This window comes from Typopeltis vanoorti, chromosome 12 (genome assembly GCF_054136105.1).
Source record: "Typopeltis vanoorti isolate ZY-2024b chromosome 12, IOZ_Tvanoo_1.0, whole genome shotgun sequence".
In the NCBI taxonomy this organism is placed as follows: domain Eukaryota; kingdom Metazoa; phylum Arthropoda; class Arachnida; order Uropygi; family Thelyphonidae; genus Typopeltis; species Typopeltis vanoorti.
In genome coordinates this window covers 14,363,983-14,376,810 of record NC_143560.1, presented here as the reverse complement: position 1 = coordinate 14,376,810, position 12,828 = coordinate 14,363,983, and positions in this window count along the sequence as shown.

The following is a 12,828-nucleotide window of genomic DNA, read 5'->3' as shown; positions in this document are numbered from 1 at the left end:
CGATGAGTCTTTGGACTCCTTGAAGGTGTCACGTAATAATAATTATAATAATACAAAAGTACAGAGTAGTTGGGACGGGAGTTCCAAACCCTTTCACTGCAATATGCTTGGCCAGAAATTACATTAACAATCGCAATGCTTGTAACCAAGATTTAATTCTTACGCTAACACAGATATTATAATCATTAATCAGCAACAACTAACAGAAACTATCAGTGGTCTTCTTCTTTCCCTTTCAATTCTCATTTCATACACTCTTATTCGTCTTAGTATTATTTCTTATAAATCCATCTCCATTCTACGAGGGTGATCTGAAAAGTTCTCGGTGTCGACCATAGATGGCAACACTATCAGTAAGATTTTTTTCTAAGTTGGTACATCTGTCATAAGCATCCATGTGAAATTGCAAGTCACTTTGTCAAGCAGTTTTTTTATATACAGTTGTCTGAAGCAAAAGTGTCGTGTGTATCCCTTGAAATGGATGAAATTGAGTATCGTGCGGTTCTAAAATTCTTTGTAAAAGAAGGTTTAACGCCAAAAGAAATTCATTCGAAGTTTATAAAAGTTTATGGGCACTCTTCTCCTTCGTTCTCGACAATTAAGAAATGGGCTGCCGAGTTTAAACGTGGTCGTACCAGCCTTGAAGATGATAGACGTGAAGGACGTCCAAGAAAAGTGTAACAACAACAGAAATCATTGATCAAGTGCACGATATGGTATTGGATGACCGGCGAGTCAAAGTGCATGAAATTGCTGAGACTATAGGCATTTCAAAAGAACGTGTAGGATATATTTTGCATGAAGAATTGCAATAAAAGCTTTACGCAAGATGGGTGCCACGCTTACTCACAACAGATCAAAAACGCACTCGCATGAAAATCTCTGAACAGTGCTTGGAGCGTTTTAACAAGAAAACAAAAATGATTTTCTGCGTCGATTTTTTACTACGGATGAGACCTGGATTCATCATCATTACGCACAAGAATCCAAACAGCAGTCAAAACAGTGGAACAGAAGCTGGTTGTTCAGCGCCAAAGAAGAACAAAGTCGGTTCCATCAGCAGGAAAGGTCATGGCATCGGTGTTTTGGGATGCTAAAGGCATTTTGTTTATTAATTATCTTGAAAAGGGTAAAACAATAACCGGGAGATATTGTTTCGATCTTTTAAATAGACTATGTTTAAAAGATGGCTACAAACCGGATCTTTTTCACGAAAAACTTCCTGAGAAAAGACCCGGTTTGTAGAAGAAAAAAATCGTCTGCGCACAAAGGTGTTTTGGCAATCCTAAAATTAAGGGATCTGCATTGTGAATTCTTGAAACATCCACCCTATTCCCCAGATTTGGCTCACTCTGACTTCTGTCTCTTCCCAAAACTAAAACTTTTCCTCGCTGGGCAGCGTTTTTCTTCGAATCAAGAGATGATTGCAGCTGTGAAGGGTATTTTGCAGATGTTACTCAGAACCACTACAGAGACAGGATAATGGCCCTGGATCATCGCTGGAATAAATGTGTTAGTCTTAAGGGAGATTACGTTGAAAAATAAAAATAATTTCGAAATTATAAATTCGTTTTTTCATTGTTAGGCCGAGAACTTTACAGACCACCCTCATATATATCCAAACCGCCTGACGTGGAGAACCACTAGGAATTCTTTAGCACTCACTAGTCCTAAAAATTTCTGAACATATATAAATATATATGTTCAGAAACATATCTGAACATATATATATATATATATATATATATATATATATATATATATATATATATATATATATATATATATATATATATATATATATATATATATATATATATATATATATATATATATAATGACTAATACAGAGAGATAAAAAGATGACAAGATATATTTAAAGAGAAACTACCTACTAGTTTACTAGTTTCGTTGAATAGATCAACATCCTCAGGTATCACAATCAAAGAAGTATATAAAAAATTACAGAGACTTAAAATTGTAATAATAGAACAAGTATAAAAAAGACTAGCGTGTTTGAAAAACAAATGCGAGTATGAGTTCCAAACAAACGTATACTACGCGCTGTCGCGAGTGCGCCAGTACTGAACAAAAGCAACGTGTGCGTCAGAGAGATTGTAACTGAGGCTGTTGTTGATATGAGAGGAATCTAGAGAAATTTCCCTGGATTCGACAATCTTTCTTTCGAGTTCATCGTAGCACACATGGATGTTAGAAGTTTCAGTCCAGTTTACAATGTGTTGGTGGCCTTCGTCTGAGTTAGCTGAAAAGAGAACGTGGCTAGAGAGAGCGCTAGCTCTAGTCCTGTTATAGGAGATATCTCTACGGTATTCATCCAAACGTAGAAGGATGGATTTAGCAGTGTGCCCATAGTATGGCTTTCCACAATCACACAAAATCTTGTACACTCCTGGAAACTGAGTAGGAAGATGTTTCTGTTTATGTTTGCTAAGTAATGAACGAAGTTTTGGAAGCGTAGTGAAGCAAGTTTTGAAGTTAAATTTTTTGAGAATCTTGGCCAGTTTTTGGTTAAAGAGAGCTGATGTAAGGCTCTTGGGGAAGAGCGATCTTCAGAAGTAGTTGAGTGCCTGGGGGAAAGAAATTTGTCAATTTTCTTTGGAAAGAAACCATTGTTAATAAAAGTTTTTTTAAGAAAAAGGAGTTCATTTTTAATTTCTGTTTATATATATATATATATATATATATATATATATATATATATATATATATATATATCACAGCAAAGTGACCAATAAACTTCTTAGACTCGTTTCTGTTTCAGTATTTCAAGATTAAATGATCATTTAATTTATCTTTGCTGAAATAGCACTTCGGTACAGATGTAATCTTTCTTATGGAGTGTTCTTTTGAAAGGCTGGTAATAATCTGTGTTATAATGCTTACCTGTGAGAATTCGATGATTATGTTAACTGAAAATGATCAAAAATATATATTTCACTGTTGAAGATGGCGTACACGGTGTACCTCAAGGTGCCATATTATCACCCACTCTATTCAACATGTACATTAACGATGTTCATAACATGTCCGTAAGAAGTCAAATATTTCAGTAAGCAGATGACACCGCACTACTAGCAATTCACACAGACATCAACACGGCTCTCTGCAAAGCACAAGACCTAAATGAAATCACAACTTACTTCTACCAAAACGCAATTGCAATCAACGGTGCCAAAACACAGATGTTGATAATACGCAACCCAAGAATCATGTGCCCCGCACGACTATCGATACACTGTCACACATACCGCCGCATTAACAACAACAAACCTGCCAGTGTTCCAAAATCAAACCTGTAACACATGTTGAATACCTTGGTCGCTACATAGATTGCCACCTTAAATGGACAAAAGATATAGAATACCTACATACTAAACTCCGGATCATCGAGGCAAAACACTTCCAAGTAAAAGATATTATTCCAGCTGACATAAAAAAGTATCTGCAAGTCCCTACTCAGATACGGTATAACAGTCTATGCAAACACATCAAACAGCCACCTAACAAAATTAGAAACATTACACAGGAAAATTGTGTCAACAGTGATCTGGACACCTTAAACGCAACAACCAGTATCCGACCAGCACATGGCGATACACAGAATCCTGAGCATAAAAAATTCTGAAACAATACATAACATTAATAAGGAATTATTTCAACATCACCTATCGAAACAATAGAGACACATATCGTATAACACGACCTACAACAACTCTCTACATCCCCACACCCTTCAATAACTCATACGGTTCTTTTGTGAGATCACATCAGATACCCACGCAACTCAACAACCTACCAAGAAAGTTAAAACACATAGATAACTACAGAACATTAAAAAACGAACTCCGGAAAATATACCAACAAAGTTAATATACCATTAACACTAATATACACATCACAAATCACCAGCATCCAATGCCAACATCCCATACATAAACAGTAACAACAACATAAATAGTGAAGGCTAAATCCCACTCTATTCATTAAAGCTAACCGAAGCTTCGAAATAGGTGGAATTAACTCGCCTCACTCATCTACATGTAATCCTCATAATCAAAGAATGCAGATTATGTAACAAAACAGTCAGTAAGGTGTATAACAATAATGAAGATACTGATCAGTACTTAGTGCTGAATTTTGTAAAATTATGTGTTGCAATGTCACTCGAGATGATTATTGTATGCGTCAATATTTTAGCAATCAATAAAAAAGATTATTATTATAAAAAAATTAAAAACAATTATTATTATTATTATTATTATTATTATTATTATTATTATTATTATTATTATTATTATTATTATTATTATTATTATTGTTATTATTATTATTCATTTACATAATTGATACACAGTCAAAACAAGATATTTAAACAACAATTTGACTGGTGATTCAGAACAATTCAGATTCTACCCAAGAATCTAAGAATATTCCTTCAAGCAGCGTCGTAAAATATGGACTGTTCCAAGTAATGCTGTTCTTTGTAGGTCATATGGGGTCACTTCGTTGATGTTTAATTGCTGTAAGTAGTTGGATAGCTTCTTTGAAATTGCACCAAGTGCACCGATAACTATCGAGATAACTTTAGTGTGTTTAAGCCACAGCCGGCCAACTTCGATTGCCAGATCTCGATATTTAGTCATTTTTCCCCGTTCTTTGTTGTTAATGTTGTTATCACAGGGCACTGCGATATCGATAATCCAAACCTGTCGATGTTCTATTGTGATACAAATGCCGATCAGTTTGTATTCGAAAGTCCCAGAGAACTTTATGCTGTTTCCTTTTCCAATACAGTCTCTATTTTATGCTACCACCAGTTATCAAAAGTAGGAAAGGCATATTTTTTTGCAAACATGCCAATGAACTATTTTGGCCACTTGATCATGGTTGTATTTATAGTCAGTTTCAGCTATTTTGTTGCATGCACTGATTAGATGTTCTACAGTCTCATCTTTCTGATCGCATAATCTGCATTTGCTGTTATTATTGATGTTCGAATTTTTGTTTTCATCGCATTAGTTTGTAATGCCTGTTCTTGAGCTGCTAGAATAAATGCTTCTATTTCATTTTTAATGTATCCGTATTGCAGCCATTGCCACATCTTGTTCACGTCAATTTTGTCCTCAATATCTCGAAGAAATTGGCCATGCAAAGAGATATTTTTCCAGCGCACATATCGATTATTTTGCTGTTGCTTTTTGTAATCGGATTTGTTTACAGTCGTTTTTAGAAGGCCTTCTTGTGTAATTGCTTGACGCATTTGCTCAGAACTATTGTCGATGTAACTTTTTAAGCTGACTTCTTCTTCCTCCACACTTGCATTATAATAATTATTATTATTATTAATAGTAGTAGTAGTATTCTGATTTTGGAAAGTAAAGAAAATTAGATTTTAGATTATAAACAATTCGGATTAATATTTAATTAATATTATGGATTATTAGTTTATACTGATTTTGACTGTCATATTACTATTTTCAATACGGAGATCAGAGTTTGTAATTTATTAATCAAAGGCTGTCGTTAATTGTTACTAGTTAAATACTAAGCCGGCTATTATTAGAATGATAACTGATGAAATTGATGACCGACATCACAAACCAGGCGAAATTAACCTTTGGATAATCCCTTTATAGTTAAATATTGGCAGAATTAATTTTTCAACATCCATAAATAAACTAAATTAAATTTTAACAATATTCTGGATTTCAGATAAAAACCGTGATAATTTTTCCGAAATAAAAAATAAAGATTTTTTTTTATTTTAAAAATATTTAAAATTAATTAAAGAAATTAAGTGTTTCCGGTCTAAGATGTTTAAAAAATCGACTAGATTGAAAGGCTTTCTTCATATCTGGAGATTAATATGTACGTCGCTATACCATAACGAGTATTTTCAATACTGAGAATGCTCTTCATTTTTTTTTAATTTCTACTCTCTTTATAGCTAAAAAGCAATGTGTTAGAATTGTGTTTCCCATTCTAGCAAAAAAAAAAAAAAAAAAAAACTCAAATTCAGTATATTCAATGACAACAGTATCATTCGCTTATGAAAAATAAAATTGAATAAATATTATGTTAAATGAAATATACCAAACTGAAAAATTTTCGGATACGAGTATCAAACTCACTTGCTGGATAGACCACTGCATCTTCTCACTTTATTCTCTTTGAAGAAATATTAACGTACTTTTTCAAAGTGTGTTAGTACTTTTAAAAGCAGTGAGTTACACATTGACAGGCAGAAGCGGTATTCCACTCTTCATGAGCAAATATACCTGGTCGTGATTAGCTAAACTTTTTATAGAAATAAATGAATTCTGCTAGGATTAATTTAGTTAGTATTTAAACTCTTAAATGTAAACATTATTGAAAGGAAAATTAATTAGAAGACGTATCCAGGATATGTTTCCAAAAATAAATGCTTCATACAATGGAGATAATCCTCATATCAGACTCGAAAATACGAGGACGGCTGAAAAATTCTCAGCCTAACAATGAAAAAACGAATTTATAATTTCAAAAAATTTTTTTTCAACATAATCGCCCTTATGTTGAAAAAATAAGGGCGATTATGCAACGGGATAATGCCGCTGGAACATTTTTCAACGATGTGCCAGCGCCATTATCCCGTTCCCCCCAGTAGTTCTCAGTAAGATCTGTAAAATACCCCTCTACAGCAGCAATCACGTCTTGATTCGAAGAAAAACGCTGGTCAGCGTTTTTCTTCGAATCAAGAGTTTTAGTTTTGGGAAGAGATATAAGTAAGAGGGAGCCAAATCTGGGGAATAGGGTGGATGTTCCAACAATTCATATTGCAGATCTCTTAATTTTCCCATTGCCAAAACACTTTTGTGGGCAGGTGCATTGTTCTGATGAAAGATGATTTTTTCTTCTGCAAACTGGGTCTTTTCTCATGACGTTTTTCAACTAGTCTGGTTAAATACCGACTTTGTCTTCTTTGGCGCTGAACAACCGGCTTCTGTCCACTGTTGTGGCTGCTGTTTAGATTCTGGTGTGTAATGGTGAATCCAAGTCTCATCCATAGTAATAAATCGACGCACAAAATCAGTTTTATTCTTGCTAAAACGCTCCAAGCATTGTTCAGAGATTTTCATGCGAGTGCGTTTTCGATCTTCTTTGAGCAAGCGAGGCACCCATCTTTGCGCAAAGTGTTTTCATTTTCCATTCTTCATTGAAATATATATCCTACACGTTCTTTTGAAATGCCTATAGTCTCAGCAATTTCACGCACTTTGACTGGCGGGTCATCCAATAATATATCGTGTACTTGATCAACGATGTCTGGTGTTATTACACTTTTTGGACGTCCTTCATGTGGATCATCTTCAAGGCTGGTACGGCCACATTTAAACTTAGCAGCCCATTTCTTAATTGTCGAAAACGAAAGGCCCATAAACTTTTATGAACTTCGCATGAATTTCTTTTGGCGTTAAACCTTCTTTTACAAAGAATTTTATAACCGCACGATACTCAATTTTATCCATTTCAAGGGATACAGACAACACTTTTGCTTCAGACAGCTGTATAAAGCAAACTACTTGATAGAATGACTTGGAATTTCACATGGAGGCTTATATAGATGTACCAACTTAGAAAGAAATCGTGGCGATAGTGTTGCCATCTATGGTCTAGGCCAAGAACTTTTCATACCACCCTCGTGTTACTAGATTTAATATGTCAGTATGCCGAATACGTTTTGGTTTATTTTCTCGTATTTTATCATAGCAATCATACTGCTTTATTTATTTATTTACGTGTGAGATTTCCCCTCTAGTTGCTAGCTATACTAAAAGAAAATAACTTAAAAATTGGATGTGATGCTTTTACATAACAATTCGAAAAAGGTACAAACGTATATGAAATCCAAGAGCTGTAATTGGGTGTTCAGAGAAACTTATTTGCTCTACTAACAAATGGAACAAGGTAACAGACCATGTTAGTTACTTCGGTGGGGAAAAAAAAGGAAATGAAGCTCCAATAACGCATTGCTTTACACGCCAATCTCGGTTGAAAAATATACGTTGGAAAATCTAAAAATTACCAGTGTTATGAATACATCGTGAAAAGAGTAAATGGCCATTCTGAAAGATTTTGATCGATACGTAACTCATCAGAAATTCACAGTAACCTTGGAAAAGACAAGAAAAAAAAAAGACACAGTAAAAGATAAGTAGCTGGTAGATAAACTAGCTGCACTCACAGAAGTAAGATGACTGAAGCTATACGAAATATTTTCATAAATGTTGTTATCGAAAAAAAGCGATTCACTTATGTAAAATAAAACACAAAGAACATTATATAAGTGAAAATCCCAGGATGAACATTTTCTATATAATTAATTTAACTTTAAAGTTTTGGTGATGTGGGTGAATTTCTGTCAAAATTACAAAAAAGTATTAAGATCTACAGAATAATGAAATCACCATTTTACTCTCCGTTAAAACAGGTTTTCAATGAAGGACACGCGATCATCGATGGTACCACTTCAAGTTTTGCAAGTTGATACGTGCATTTATAAACTAGAGATGAAAATTTTATTCGAAATAATTTTTCCTAAATTGTAAACTTCATATGTTATTGGAATCCTACATAACGTTTTTAAATAAGGTTCATTCAATTTTTCATCCCAAAAAGCTAGCAAACCTTTCATGCTTTTTGGGATGAAAAACCCCTGGATAAATTGGGGAAAAAATCCTACTGTCTACGCCCAAGACCGGCTAATTCGGCTATGGCTGAGGAAGATCCTTCAGTTCCTCAACGGGAATCGAACCTAGAACACTCCTTCCCCAGGCACATGGTTGCGAAGCGCACAGCCAGTAGGCTAACCGCGAGGACAATACCGTTCGTAAATATATGAATATAAATATATAATGTAGTCACCAAATATTCATGCAACCATTAGAGGAACATGTATGTGATGACGACTTCTCATCTTCATAACTTCATGTAAGGTAAATACTCAACAGATATAACAGAAATATGTAGGTTCCTTGGTTTGTAACAACGCTCTTACACATCATTTAAAATTATTAAAAACACAATGGTTTTTAACATCTTTCGTTACTCTAGTTAATGTCTCATATAGACGTTGCTTTTCATTAACTAATCCAAATGATACAAGTAATACGAAGCTTCCGAATTAAGGCAAGACAAATAACCCTTTATTAAGCATTTAACATAGTAATTCAAATTTTATCTTGGAATTACACAGGAATTTATCAAAACCTCATTAATTCCATGCATTCTCTTGAAGATGGCAGTTATGATGGAATTTCGCGTTTACTTCAAGGAAGTACAGTATTAAATCAGAGCCGATATAACAAATTGCAGACTTGCGGGTAATTTCCTCTAAATGTGTTAGCACAGACAAATTTGTTTAAGTCTGGAGCTATAAATCCTTTAAAATATAGATTTAAGAAATAAGCTGGGCAAATATTCTGGTTGAGCCGTTTACAAGAACAGACAATTTCAATATATGATGCAACATTTCCTAAATAGGCTGTTTGTACTCCACCATGATTGCTTTATTTCACAATGATTGTTAAAACGACCATTAAAATTAAGTAATTTATTAAGGGCTCAATTTAAAGGGTATGATTTTCTTGAGATGAATCGTAACTAAATGGCAACAGCGTCAAAATGGGAATTTAAATAGAAACGAAATTCAGTTATTTAAGTCTATTTAATAATGCGAAAGTTTCAACGTATCTCTTACCTAATATATTTGCATTAAAACCAGTATCACTATGAATATGCCAGTGTGAATTAAAAAAAAAAGCTCGCAGTTAGTATGAGACGGGATAACCGTTTATCAAGTAAACAGTGACAAGCATCAAACTAAACTATGTGTACGTGAATGTTTGCCACGATCTGTGAAGAATCTCTTAGTTATCCCTGTTTCATAAAAGCTACAAATACATAACAAAAGTTACAAAAATAAATAAATATAAAATAATTACCTACGAACGCGTTGCTTCAAACTACAATGAGAGATCTCTCTTTGTCCAGGTACAGAAAAGAGTTTATTACGTAAGTAATCTGTTTTTGGATTGTGAGTCTAATTTCCAATCTGTATACACTGGATACGAATCCATTCTACTTTATGAACTATCATCGTAAAAATGATATTTTTCAGCTTATTAATTGTCCAACTGACCAATTAATGATCCGACTCGGATCATTGTCCAACCTCATGGACAATGATCCGAGTTGGATCATTGTCCATGAGGTTGTCTTCTTTAGGTTTTAATAAACCTAATTAATGCAATATTAATGGAGACAGTTAATTCTATACGATGTTTGCTCTCTCTCTTTCTCTCCCTGTGTGTCTCTCTCTCTCTCTCTCTCTCTCTCTCTCTCTCTCTCTCTCTCTCTCTCTCCCTGTGTGTGTGTGTGTGTGTGTGTGTCATACATTCTTCACATCAGTCGGTATTGGATCCTAAGTACATCCAACTAAGGAGCACATCCAATATACAGACTTATCTACTGAGAGCATTTTCAGTGTTTGTTTTACGAAACGTAATTTCCCAAATGGAATTACGTCGATGATTTTATGAAATTACAAAATCTTCTTCATAGTTTTAAATTTGGGACGATAACATTTTTCTGGATTCATCTGTTTGTTTTCTTCCGTGTTTTAATTATACTCTAATCTTCACGCTTCTGGGATGGTGTGTTTGTTATGAAGTGTAAATAAAGAAAGCGTCCAAATAATTTTAAATTTCTGAAGCAATTTTAAATTCTAATTATTACTTTCCATCCTAAAGTTTTCCTTCTTTCTTAACATAAATGTGGGCTACAACTGGTAAAATTAGAGTGGACTTGAAAAACAAACAAGGTGAGCTCGAATGAAGAGGGGGGGTGAGAAAAATCTTAGCATCTACTGAACGTTTAATCAGAACTAAGTAATATAAAAATGAAAACAGCTTCAAAAAGACTTGTCATGAAGACAAGCAGATGTACTGGATGTCAAATGCATAAAAAAGTAGTAGAAGTGGTCTGAATGTTCATTCGAGCTCACCTTATTTGTTTTTCAAGTCTACTCTAATTTTAACTCCAGTTGTAGCCCACATTCATGTTAAGGAAGAAGGAAAACTGGAGGATGAAAAGTATTAATTAGAATTTAAAATTGTTTCAGAAATTTAAAATTGTTTTGACGCTTCTTAGAATTACCCTGACATCAAGCCTCTCCTGGCATAAACACATCACAACCATTGCATCCTCAGCTTCCAAAAAACTAGGTTTTCTTTTTCGCTCAAGATGCTACTTCACCTCTAAACAGCTGTTAACACTATACAAGTCACAAATCCGCCCAGCACTCGAATACTGCTCTCACATCTGGAGTGGGGCGCCAAAAAGCTCCCTCAAAATGCTGGACTCAATACAGAGGAGAGCAGTTAGACTGATAATGACCCATCTCTCACCAACTCGCTCCCCTCACTTTCACATAGATGCTTGGTCTGCAATTTGTATATTCTATAAATATTTCCACGGGAAATGTTCATCTGAAACAGCATCAATAATTCCCCCACCCTGTACTAAGCCCATTGGAACACGTACAGCTGCCACCCAACATCCTTTCACAGTACACCTCGAAACCCACAGAACAAGTTTCTTTTCCTCCTCATTCATCCCTGCTACTGCAGTACCGTGGAGCAGTCTTCCCCCTGACATATTTTCAAAGGAATACAACATACAGGCATTTAAATCAAATGTAAAAAATTTCTTCTTTCACAACCCACTTCCCATATACGGTACTAACGTACTATGGGTAGACCAGCCAACCTCCTGTATACTGGCCCAACATAAAAAAAAAAAAAAAAAAAAAAAAAAAAAAAAAAAAAAAAACGTGGGGAAAAAATACGAAGATATCTTGAAACACCAAAACTTAGATGAAATATAAAGGTGCTTAGTATTCCATTATAAAATATATGGAATAATCAGCAAAGTATTCCATACTTTACAGTATATAGAAGCGGAAAGTGTAATGTATGGAAGTATCTCGTTGCAGTATAGAGCTACAGATGTGACATCGAATTTAATTTGGTTAACCCAGTCACGAAAAAAAAAAAGAAAATGAAAGAAAGAAAAAAAAAATTTTTTTTGCGTAACCCATACCCACAAACTGTTGGTATTCACAGCTCTATGCAGGTGAAAGTGAGCCTCATCCACCGGCCACCCAACGTCCAATTCCATACGAACACGGAATGTTAAAGCAAGTGTCAGTTGACTATCCAAGTCCTGCTGGCGCAACGTCTGTGTCAGGGTTATCTTGAATTGGTAGTAATGCAGAATCTTGCGGAGAATTTTCCAGATAATTGTGTAAGCCACATCCATTTGTCTTGATACAACAGAAACTGCACTGGAACCAACGCTGTTATTCATGACCTGGTCCACAACGGCAGTATCAACTTCGTTCACTTGTGAACTGGGTTTGAGATCCTCTGCTAACTCCCAACGATTCCTTTTCTTCAAAACGACCAATCATTCATCACAGAGTACATAGAGATAGCGGACCTCGTCGACACGTGTTCAGGCCACGATATTCGCAGAGTGCATCAACAGCATTGCAATTGTTTAGGTAGTACAGCTTCACGAGCAAAGCCCGTTGGGACAAGATTAGTGCCATCACTGTAAACAGTATTAACACCCAGAATGAAGGGGAAAAATCCCGTGTTCTTCTTTGTGACCTTCCTGGCACCTGCCGATTTGTTTAATGTGTAAATGTCATGCATTGCATGATGATCAATGTATTTCCTGCAAATACATTGGACGTCAAAGTTT